This window comes from Procambarus clarkii, chromosome 66 (assembly GCF_040958095.1).
Source record: "Procambarus clarkii isolate CNS0578487 chromosome 66, FALCON_Pclarkii_2.0, whole genome shotgun sequence".
Classification (NCBI taxonomy): domain Eukaryota; kingdom Metazoa; phylum Arthropoda; class Malacostraca; order Decapoda; family Cambaridae; genus Procambarus; species Procambarus clarkii.
Window position 1 is genome coordinate 28,914,375 of NC_091215.1, and position 12,934 is coordinate 28,927,308.

Genomic DNA, 12,934 nt, shown 5'->3' on the forward strand with positions numbered 1-12,934 from the left:
AGCGTAGCCATGAATCCGGTAGTTTTACGACCTAGAGAGGATTGTCTGGCGTGCCGCCCCCTCTCCCCTCCCCTCCCCCCTACCTTGGCACTTCCCTCTCCTGGCACTCCCCCCCCCATTCTCAAGCCGCCCCCCCCCCTTCCTTTTTCCCCCTTTCTGAATCATCTCATGAACAACTTTTTGATAAGAATTATTTTAGTTAATCTAAAGTGACGTTTTCAATGGTTAATCCAGATGTACACACACACACACACACACACACACACACACACACACACACACACACACACATACAAACACACACTCAGAGTGTGTGTGTGTTAGTGTCAGAGTGGTTGACAAATGGAATGCATTAGGAAGTGATGTGGTGGAGGCTGACTCCATACACAGTTTCAAGTGTAGATATGACAGAGCCCAATAGGCTCAGGAACCTGTACACCTGTTGATTGACGGTTGAGAGGCGGGACCAAACAGCCAGAGCTCAACCCCCGCAAGCACAAATAGGTGAGTACAAAGCGTTATATAACAAAGAGTGCTGGGAAGACGGGACACCACGAGCCTAGCTCTCATCCTGTTACTACACTTAGGTAATTACACTTAGGTAATTACACACAAGATGTAAACACAACACCACTACATCACAACACCATCACACTAAACACACACTTCGACAGCGACACATAAAGCTGTTTTAAACATCAGAACCAAAAAAAAAATTAAACACTAACCAAATAAAAACACTAACATTATATAACTCCCAAAGCTCTTACAGTAATGGAATTAAAAATTTTTTTAAATCTACAATGCACTTTTTATGTAATTAAGCAGATGCACAATAAGCTGTTCAAATTAATTATTGTGAACGAGCTATAATTGACAAATTTTAATTATGGATCAACTCGAATTTTTTTTAATCGACCAATCCGTTAAAAATGCAACGGATTAGTTACAAATTAAACCATCGTGATATTGACGCGTTCTATACATCTGAATCGATAGGTTAGGTGGGTTGCGTGGGTTCATGCGTTTCTGGTTAGGTAGAACAGTCGTATTTTGTACTATGCAGACAATATGTTTGTTTGTTTGCTTATGTAAACTCTCCTTAAGCCTTGTCTCTGATAGATCTGTCTCTAATAGCTCTATCCCAGTCAGATCTCTGATAGATCTGTCTCTAATAGCTCTATCCCAGTCAGATCTCTGATACATCTGTCTATTAGCTCTATCCCAGTCAGATCTCTGATACATCTGTCTATTAGCTCTATCCCAGTCAGATCTCTGATAGATCTGTCTCTAATAGCTCTATCCCAGTCAGATCTCTGATAGATCTGTCTCTAATAGATCTATCCCAGTCAGATCTCTGATAGATCTGTCTACACGTTTATAGATAGAAGACAGAACAGTTAGGGGGGGACATGATCTCCACATACAAAATTCTCAAAGGGATAAATAGTAGTAGACAGAGACAGTTTATATACGTTATCGAGGTCCTCCCTCGATTGCTCCCTCTTAACAATGGACGATGACTCGCGGGTTACATGTTGTGTAACCCTTAGCACGTCGTGGTTAAGGGGGTTAAGTCGTGTGTGTTTGGGGTGACTCCGGAGGTTATCTTGAGGTTATCTTGAGATGATTTCGGGGCTTTTTTTTTTTAGTGTCCCCGCGGCCCGGTCCTCGACTAGGCCTCCACCCCCAGGAAGCAACCCGTGACAGCTGACTAACACCCAGGTACCTATTTTACTGCTAGGTAACAGGGGCATAGGGTGAAAGAAACTCTGCCCATTGTTTCTCGCCGGCGCCTGGGATCGAACCCAGGACCACAGGATCACAAGTCCAGCGTGCTGTCCACTCGGCTGACCGGCTCCCCCCCGAACCTGACCTGGACGCTCAGGTTCGACTCCACAACAGATTTTCTGGTCTATTTCCGCGTTTCGTCTGCGTTTTCGCACAAATTTGATAACAAATTCGCATACAGATTTATGCACTCCTAATGTATTAAAAAAATCTGAATGTATTATCTTGACCACGACACAAATTTCAGGCCGGTGAACTGGAGAAAAATTCCACATTTTAAGACAATTGGAAAAAAACATAAATTAATATTCATTAAAAATATCAAATGTTTCGTAAATTTATTCCCGCAAAATATAACCTCATCTCTGTCAGCGTATTGGCCAGCTCCTCTAGCCTCCAGACCCTCTTAATTATGCAATAATCTTAGGGAAAAAGTCAATTACAAAAATATATCTTCTTCGTTTTCAGTAATGTGATCTCTGTGTGTAATGATGTAAGGGCGAAGACGGAGAACGGCCTATTGACATAGCTCGGGGTGCATGGGGGGAGTTGTGTAAAACCCTGGTTTGTCTCTCGGAGAGGCTGCAGGATCCAGTAAGTTCAGTAGAACTTCGGTTTCAACTCTTTTTAACCCTGTCGTAGCTCAGTCGATTAAGGCAGTGTCTGGGATTCTCCCGGACGCAGGTTCGAATCCTCATCACGGCCCTTGTGGATTTTGTTCATTTGATGCATCACGTTAGTGTGATCTCTGTGTGCAATGATCAACCATATTCGATACGATTACTGTATTTCTGATCATTTATGCTGCAATATTTGGGTTGGCACAATACAATGACTGTATTTCTTCAAACTTAAGTTGCATTCGTGAGCCAGACACAATACAGTTACTGTATCTGTTACTTTAAACTGTATTTATTGTCTCAATACAACAAGCTTCTGTGTTAATTTTATCAATGAATAAATCTTAAAACCATGAATTCACGTGGAACCCGAAACAGAATATTAACAGTAGAACTACTGCATTGCTCAGTCTCTTCTGCACCACACAAGGAGTTTCCTGTGCGCCAGACGCCTTGTTGGAGCTTCCAATAAAACTGTGGATTTTCCTGATTGGTCGTTGATTCACCAAACTGCAGGCGAGCGTTGTTACCCTTGGAGTAACTTAGTTTACCCAACACTCCCACATTCAGATAGAGCATGGGGGGGGGGGTCTCCCACCTCCACAAGGGGCATGGGGGTCCCCACCTATCACAAACATGGGATCTATTACCTCCTCACGGAGCATGAAACCTATCTATTCCACCTACACACAAGCGCCTAGTCGTCTTTGCATCAGCTTATTTTCTTGATTTGTCCCTAAAAGCCTCCTAACCTAACCTAACCTAACCAGAATCGCAACAAGCCTCAGCAACCCACCTAACCTATCGAGTCCGATGCAGAGAAAACGTAAAGGTGTAACGTTTGGTTTACCATTAACGTGAGGAAACGCGACCTAATTGACAGCGAGGATAGGTTACAATACCACCCATCAACTTTCTCCTCCTTATCACCCATCAATTTATTTTCACCCATTCCACACACACACACACACACACACACACACACACACACACACACACACACACACACACACACACACACACACACACACACAGTCATCCACAATCCACACTCTGGGCTTCACCCACTTTGCACGCGCGTGTGTTTCAAGGCTCTCTGGGAAATTGCGGCATTCCTCTGTTATGAAGCAACTATAGTTCGCGTTCCCGCCGTCTATTGTTTGGCGGCGCAGCTGCGTTTTCCCAGAGCCCCGCCGTGAATCCGGATGGAATCCAAACTTTCCCATCTGAATATTCTGAGGTCAATTACGGTATGTTGAAATGCCTTTCTGTTGCAAATAGGCACAAAAATAAAAAAAGAGATATACAGATCGACGATAAAATCGGCAATTTTTATTTTCTAAATTAAACCTAAGAACGAAAAATAGTATTATTTGAGTGACTGAGGACGCAGCACTAAGAGAGAGATTGATGTTTGTATAGAGTTGTTCTGTAACCCAGGGGCCAGATTCACGAAAGCACTTACGCAAGCACTTACGAACGTGTACATCTTTCCTCAATCTTTGACGGCTTTGGTTACATTTATTAAACAGTTTACAAGCATGGAAAGTTGCCAATCAACTGTTGGTATTGTTATAAACAGCCTTCTGGTGCTTCGGAGCTCATTAACTGTTTAATAATTGTAAACAAAGCCGCCAAAGATTGAGAAAAGATGTACAGGTTCGTAAGTGCTTTCGTGAATCTGGCCCCAGGACAGCTCGTGTGTGTTAAGAGGTATATGGCTCGGCTCTGCAATAGCTGCAATTTGATTGCATGTCATCACAACCGGGTTTTCTTCCTATTGGGGAGTGTTGTACATGCTGCTATGGCGGTATGTCCACTCACAAGATGAGTGGCGCTGCCCAATACTGTCACTATGGCGGTATGTCCACTCACAAGATGAGTGGCGCTGCCCAATACTGTCACTATGGCGGTATGTCCACTCACAAGATGAGTGGCGCTGCCCAATAAACTCGCCCCTCGGGGCAAAATTTAAAATTTAAATCACAATACATCACATGAAAAGCAAGAGTTACTTACACATTTCCGGCACTTCTAATTGCTTCTGCAATATGTGTGTGTCGATGGCAGTAGGCGTTTCCTCTCTGTATCGCATCAGTGCGGCGCTGAAAAAAGCAAGAATATTTAAATTTTCTTCCTCCGTCCCGTACCCCACCCTCCCAAATCCCTTTCCCGTGACACTATCACCAGCTAGTACACACACACACACACACACACACACACACACACACACACACGAACAAGGGCACACAGGTCGAAACTTAGTACCCACATGAGCCACAGGGACGTTAGAAAGACCTTTTTCAGTGCCAGAGTAGTTAATAAATGGAATGCATTAGGAAGTGATGTGGTGGAGGCTGACTCCATACACAGTTTCAAATGTAGATATGATAGAACCCAATAGGCTCAGGAACCTGTACACCAGTTGATTGACAGTTGAGAGGCGGGACCAAAGAGCCAGAGCTCAACCCCCGCAACCACAACTAGGTGAGTACACACACACACACAGACAGAGAGACAGACAACCAACAAACATCAAAGTTTTCTTGCAAACATTGCACGCTTCTGCAAGGCGCCCCATAACGCAAGGCGTGCAACATGGCCTTTGAGAGCTAAGCCAACTAGGGAAAGTTGAGTAATTAAACCACTCGCGGGCTTCGCTCTCCTGATGTGACGATGGCTCAGTAAAAGGCTCCGACCCACAGCAAAGGATGTGATTGGGCAGGGAGGGGGGAGGGAGGGAGGGAGGGAGGGAGGGAGGGAGGGAGGGAGGGAGGGAGGGGGAGAGAGAGAGAGAGAGAGAGAGAGAGAGAGAGAGAGAGAGAGAGAGAGAGAGAGAGAGAGAGAGAGAGAGAGAGAGAGAGAGAGAGAGAGAGAGAGAGAGAGAGAGAGAGAGAGAGAGAGAGAGAGAGAGAGAGAGAGAGAGAGAGAGAGAGAGAGAGAGAGAGAGAGAGAGAGAGGCATAAAGCCAGAAAGCCAAGATAAGCATATCTCAACCCAACATAGCCCAACCCAACATAGCCCAACCCAACATAGACCAACCCAACATAGCCCAACCCAACATAGACCAACCCAACATAGACCAACCCAACATAAACCAACCCAACATAGCCCAACCCAACATAGCCCAACCCAACATAACCCAACCCAACATAGACCAACCCAACATAGCCCAACCCAACATAGACCAAGGCCCTCAGCATGTCTCCTAAAGTGACTATAATTAAAACACACAAAACACGTCGCTCCGGCTGTGATCAGATTAACCTCGACATTAAAAGAGTTTTTCCGTGGGACTTTTCAGTTCCTGTCTCCGGCCGTGTGTGTGTGTACTCACCTAATTGTACTCACCTAATTGTGCTTTTGTTGGGTTGGGGTTGTGTTGTGTGTGTGTGTGTGTGTGTGTTGGGTTGGGTTGGGTTGTGTGTGTGTGTGTGTGTGTGTGTGTGTGTGTGTGTGTGTGTGTGTGTGTGTGTGTGTGTGTGTGTGTGTGTGTGTGTGTGTGTGTATGTGTGTGTGTGTGTGTATGTGTGTGTATGTGTGTGTGTGTTTTGTGTATTCAACTAGATGAGCAGGCAGGGGTGAGCCAGGCTCTTATAGCCCCGTCTTCCGAACGTTTTTGAGTCTTATATATTACGGGATCACCATATCCCATGCTACATGGAAATTTGATTCCGAGTAGCTGAATCTAAAATAACAACAACAGACTTATGTACTAACTCATTTTTCACGCTTATATCCAATTTATAATTACAATTTTGAATGGAATTAGCTTCAATGTCTTCTACGTCTAATCTATTCCACTTATTGACAACTCTAACACTGAAAAAGTTCTTCCTGGCGTTCCTACGACTCATTTCCGGTTCTTGTTTCCATCACTGATCCCTCCTTCCACTGTCCCTAGCTTTGAACAATGCTGCTTTGTCAATTTCCCTTAAAATCTTAAACGTTGTTATCATGTCTCCTCTATCTATCCATTCCTCCAGTGTACTAAGGTCAAGTTCTCTCAGTCTTTCCTTATAGCTCAATCCCCTCAGCTCCGGAACGAGTCTAATTGCATATCTTTGGACCTTTTCTAGTTTCTTTTCGTCGTTTGTCAATGACACCAGATCCCATACACACACAATTTATGCGAACAAGCCAGAATGGTCCCCTGGACAATATGCAACTGAAAACTCACACCCCAGAAGTGACTCGAACCCATACTCCCAGAAGCAAGTATGTGACTCGTGATGGTCAAGTGGATTAAGTTCGTCTTGTACATACCAGTTGCGTTGCTTCTGGGAGTATGGGTTCGAGTCACTTCTGGGGTGTGAGTTTTCAGTTACAATATATGTGTGTGTGTAAACGTGCGTGTGTCCCTGTATCAAACAAACCAGGTGACACTTGTTGACCAGACCACACACTAGAAGGTGAAGAGACGACGACGTTTCGGTCCGTCCTGGACCATTCTCACAATCGACTTGAGAATGGTCCAGGACGGACCGAAACGTCGTCGTCCCTTCACCTTCTAGTGTGTGGTCTGGTCAACATACTTCAGCCACGTTATTGTGACTCCTCGCCTGCACAAAGTGACACTTACAAGGTGACACACTTACAAGGTGACACACTTACAAGGTGACACACTTACAAGGTGACACACTTACAAGGATGACACTTACCCAACCCTAACTTTCCCAAACAGCACAGAAATAAGTCTCCACTTATACAAAGACGCGCAAAACCTGCAGACATTAAACAAAAAAATTCCATAATCGCGCTAATTTTGAAAGAAATTATTTAACAACAAAAAAATAAATCCGATTTCTTTAACCTCGTCGCCAGAGGGCCGAGCACTCATTGGCCTTTTTGTCTAACAGGCTGTAAATTCTCATTTACGGACATAATTACATCAACGACCGTGTAAAGCGATCCCGATGTTTTTTGTGAAATGACTGATTATTCGAAAGGCTGATTATTCGAACAGTTGCTTTTCGAACAATAAATCAAAGGCCTTTTCGAAGAACGTTTTCCGTGGAGTTCTTGTTCGTTTCATAACGTACTGACATTGTTAAGTTTAATTTGGTTCATCCTAAATTGGTTTTGGTAATAAGGGGGCGTAGGCTGTATAATTAAGGCAGCGGCTGGGATGCTCTCGAACGCAGGTTCGAATCCTCGTCACGGCCCTTGTGGATTTGTTCAAGGGGCTATGAAGGTCATGGATTGGTTAGAATATGTAAGCTGATGTCAGTAAGTCTTAATTGAATTAACTTATTTGGTTTTGGTTCAGTAAAGTTAGGTTTGGTTAGGTTAGGTTAGGTTAGGTCAGGTTAGGTTAGGTTAGGTTAGGTTAGGTCAGGTTAATTTAGGTTAGGTTAGGTTAGGTTAGGTTAGGTTAGGTCAGGTTAGGTTTGGTTAGGTTAGGTTAGGTTAGCTTTAGTTGGGTGAGAGAAGCTTAGAGAAAGTTCAAGTTAGGATATCTAACCCAGACCCTAGGCTTGAATAAGTCAGTTAACATTTGCCACGGCTACTAAAGTCTAGGTTAAGTTACCCCAGGTTATATGACGTCAGGTAGGATGAAGTTAGGTTAGTTCAAGTTAAACCAACTCTGATTGGCTAGGAGTAAAGTGAGATTAGGCTAGACACAGATAATACGAACACACACAAATGAACGCACGCACTCATTCTCACACAAATATACACACACACACACACACACACACAAGCCCACATACACACATCTAACACATACGAAATACTTTAACTTAAACAACAAATACATCAAACAAAAATGCAAAATTATAAATTATAATAAAAAAGAATTAAAAGAGCAAATAGAGAAATAAAACAGCCTAGGTGTGGAATTATATGACAAAAACACATAGAAAACGGAATAGGATTCCTTGGAGCCGACAATTGAACCCCAAATCACTTGGGATTCAATGGTCGAGTTCCGACAACTTACCACATGTGTCATACACCAGTGGTTCAGTTATCTTGTTGTAACTTTAAGAGATTGACAGTTATTCGGTGATGTGTGTATGATACATATATATGTGTGTTTTTGAATGATTTTTGCATCGCAATGTACACATGCTAAACAAGTGATTGCTGGAGTTTGATAATTTGTTATTTAGCCAATTTAGAGAAATAATTTGACAGGGTTTCCTTTCACCTCGTGCTTCTGTTCAGTTAGTAGTAGATACATGGAAGTTTGACTGCTTGTGTGGACTGTATCCTTGGGTTGGTCTGTAGTTGTCCCTAGTCACACACACACACACACACACACACACATACACACACACACACACACACACACACACACACACACACACACACACACACACACACACACACACACACACACACACACACACCTGTGCATTAGTTGATTTGACAGTTGAGAGGCGGGACCAAAGAGCCACAGCTCAACCCCCGCAAGAACAACTAGGTAAGTACACACACACACACACACACACACATACACAGTCTCTCCCTCTCACATATAAACTCACACACATACTACCTTTCCCTCTCATTCAGACGAACTCTCTATGCAATGAGTTTAGGCTGGAGAGTACATGTTGAGTACGTCTCGATGAGTGCATATCCGAGAGTACATCAAAGGTCAGGACATTCAGGCTAGTACAAGAAGGTCAGTACAAGATTGTGAGAAATCCTCTATTGGCAAGCCTCGACAGAGAGACTAAGAAATCTTCAAAACTTTCTCAAGAAAAAGTTATTTCCTGAAAAGGGGCAAAGTTCTCTCACTTGACACCCGAGGCAAAGCGATTTGCCCACCAGACATACATTGCTTAAATGCATTCCAGACATTGTCGAAGACCGTGACTGAATTCCGAATACAATCTTTTTCAACTGCAGTAAGGAAATATTTTTTGTTAATCTTATTACGAAACTGAATTAAATAGTCCAAGCTAAAATTGCTGGAAAGTACCTAGGGGTCCCCTAAGTTTAGGGGAGCCGGTCGGCCGAGCGGACAGCACGCTGGACTTGTGATCCTCTGGTCCTGGGTTCGATCTCAGGCACCGGCGAGAAACAATGGGCAGAGTTTCTTTCACCCTATGCCCCTGTTACCTAGCAGTAAAATAGGTACCTGGGTGTTAGTCAGCTGTCACGAGCTGCTTCCTGGGGGTGGAGGCCTGGTCGAGGACCGGGCCGCGGAGACACTAAAAGCCCCGAAATCATCTCAAGATAACCTCAAGATAACCTAGTTACTGTTAAATAATTCCGGCTCAAGAAATGCACCATCTGATAATTTTTTTGTGGTCATATTCAACAAATATAAAGGTGAAAATATGCAAGTGCATCACTGAAGAACGTTTACTTTCCATATTATTGAATGAGGATGAAAATGTTGATTATCAAAGCAGTTTATTGTCTTAACTATGAAACAGTAATTGAAATCATTTGTTTGGTGAGGAGAGAGAGAGATAGTGAGGAGAAATAGTGAAGAGAGAGAGAGATAGTGAGGAGAGAGAGATAGTGAGGAGAGAGAGATAGTAAGGAGAGAGAGATAGTAAGGAGAGAGAGATAGTGAGGAGAGAGAGAGATACAACTGTCTGAGTCTCTCAATAATGCGCCAAAAAAGAGATTCTTTTGACACATTATTGACACAAGCTTGAAGACTTGCAGGACTATTCCAGGTCTACTTAAAGGCTTCCAGATCGTTTCCAGGTGTCCTTCAGGGCTTCAAAATCTGTTCTAGATGTTCTTCAGGGAAAACATCGTTCCAAACCAACCTTTAGTGCCTCCAGAGATATACCGAGCGATCATGGGATATACTGAGGCCATGAGATATATCCAGATTCAGAGGTATATCAGGCTTCTGAAATCTCAAAGAGTGGGGATCCCGCATTGTCACCACATCTAAATTAAAAGAAACCTCTGGAAAAAGCTATAACGACATGGTAACAAGGATTATATTGTGTCGTGGACGAGCAGACTGCTGGAATATGACTGGCTAGTACCTGGAAGCTCATCCCGGGGTTGAACGAGATTATTACGAAGCGAAAAAGAATGCGGCACACCGCAAATGCACCACCAGCTGACAGAAAATGGAAATATGGCAACTGGAGCGTAAAACATCATTGCTGCTATTTGCTACAAAAATATATGAATTTTTTATGGCATTCGAGATGTGAATGGCATAAATTTTGTTCGCAAATACGCAAATTTCCATATAGAAAATGGGAAAATGGGAATGAAAATAAAGATGGAACGTCATTAAAGTTAACAGAAATAAATAAACCACGAGACTTGTATAGAAAATTAACATTAATGAATGAAGTATAGACCTTTATTAGTAGGTATAAATGCTGTCAGGTAAGCACCATACAAAAGGATTTCTTCATACTCATTAGGCTTATGCGAAGGACCTCCTCATACCCATTACGCCTAAAGTGAAGGACTTTTCCCATACCCATTAAGACTCAAATAAAGAACCTTCCCAGGTAAAAAGGGAATTTTCAGGAGCCATCTTACCCTAATCTCTTATGCCCTGACAATAAATAATCAATAAATGGCTCTACTTCCAGCGACTCTGATGAGAAATGGCGCCATTTAACTCTCCAAATACCGGAAAATTCTCCTCATCTGTTAGACTCCTTCTCTGAACTCTGTCACTTTATTTGCACATGAAAGCAAGAAACCCAAGTTGTGTTCAATAGTTTAGAGTATGTTGCTATGTTCGCATGTTTTAGAACAACATATATACCACATTGTTGTCGTTAAATGGTCGTCAGTAGCCTAATAGTTACGTGAAGCCTAATAGTTACCTGAATCTTAATGGTTACCTGTTTCTGGAATCAATACGAGGAAAACATTAAGATATCCTGGGTGACGATATATATATATATATATATATATATATATATATATATATATATATATATATATATATATATATATATATATATATATATATATATATCAAATTCTGATAGCTTTTATGTAACTTTTTAGATATTACAAAATTCCACTCCTGTGACGCTCAAATACTTTTTTGTGTCCTGTTTGCAACAAAAAATTTGGACACGTCTTTTTCATCAGGAGTTCAGCCAGTTTTTGTGTCCACCCCCCTCCCCCCCTCGGCAAAACTGGATCCTGCACTCAAATGCTCACATAAAATTGGATCCTGCACTCAAATGCTCACATAAAATTGGATCCTGCACTCAAATGCTCACATAAAATTGGATCCTGCACTCAAATGCTCACATAAAATTGGATCCTGCACTCAAATGCTCACATAAAATTGGATCCTGCACTCAAATGTTCACAAAAAACTGGACTCTGCACTCAAATGTTCACATAAAACTGAACCCTGCACTCAAATACTCATACAAAACAACCCCTGCACTCAAATACTCACACAAAAATGAACTCCTGCACTCAAATGCTCACACAAAACTGAATCCAGCACTCAAATGCTCACACAAAACTGAATCCAGCACTCAAATGCTCACACAAAACTGGACCCAAAACAGAACCAGGATGAACATATTACGAGGTCGTTCGCAACAGCGTCGTCGAAGCCTCTCCCTCGTTCCTTCACTCAACCATTTTCGTTCTCACGATCGACACCTAATTGGTCCGGCAGGCCGGAGGAACACAGTTCCAGGCAGACTTATCCTTAATTGGTATTCGCAAATACAGCTCCTGGTAATTGGGACTCCCTGGCACAGCTTAAATTCATCTGTAATTGACTCGGCAAAATACACATGTCGTCTCCCATGTTAGCCGCAAGTGCGGCTTACGGAGATGCATGGGAGATGGGTGAGTCTGGTGGGAGGGAGATGGGTGACCATGGGGGAGCGTGGGAGACAGGTGAATCACCATGAATAAGTATGGGAGTGAGTTTATTCACTCCTATTGACAAAGAACACTTCCCTGAGGGCTTCGCCCATGCATATTATTTACAAATAATTGTCAACAGAAGCAAAATACCTAACCTAACGTACCTAAGACCTATCTATATATCTATCTATCTATCTATATATAAGCTATTGATGCCATATAGTGGGATCGAACACACGCACATCCCTAGGGTCGGCTACAGGTTTGTTGTTGTTAAAGATTCGCTACTTGGAACTAAAAGCCCCAAGTAGCACGGGCTATGGTGAGCCCGTAGTCGGCCGCAGGTGTTATTCCAGTGACGGGTCAATATTTGGTCACAGAAATGTAGATGGTCAACATCTGTCACAAAATTATTGAAACGAATTTTGCTTTTCAATGTTGCGAACATACTGCAACAAGGAATTTTTTGCAGCGTCAGATCACTGCGACAAACTTTCTATTGCAGCGTCAAAGCAAGAAAGGAAAAATTCTCAGATCAGGAAAGTGGGGAGCGAGCTTCACAGAGCCGACGAAGTTCATTAGCAAGTCTGCAACAAAGAGCGTAACCTCTGGCTTGCTCTATGCTTGCTCTATACTGCTCTATGCTACTTAAACCAGTCCCCCTCTTAAAAAAGGATCAACATACCCCCCTGTGAAAATATTATAATTGCTCTAAAAGTAATCAGAGGAAA

At 42.7% G+C, this 12,934-nt stretch overlaps 1 protein-coding gene across 2 annotated transcripts in view; it reads right to left on the reverse strand.

Moving 5' to 3' along the window:
* LOC123751518 (pneumococcal serine-rich repeat protein) overlaps positions 1-12,934 on the reverse strand; it is a 318,504-nt gene that overhangs the window by 114,833 nt on the left and 190,737 nt on the right. For both annotated transcript variants that reach the window (XM_069310003.1, XM_069310001.1), the window contains exon 3: positions 4,431-4,516. The gene's annotated coding sequence lies outside the window, so the exon portion shown is untranslated. The remainder of the gene's footprint in view (positions 1-4,430; positions 4,517-12,934) is intronic.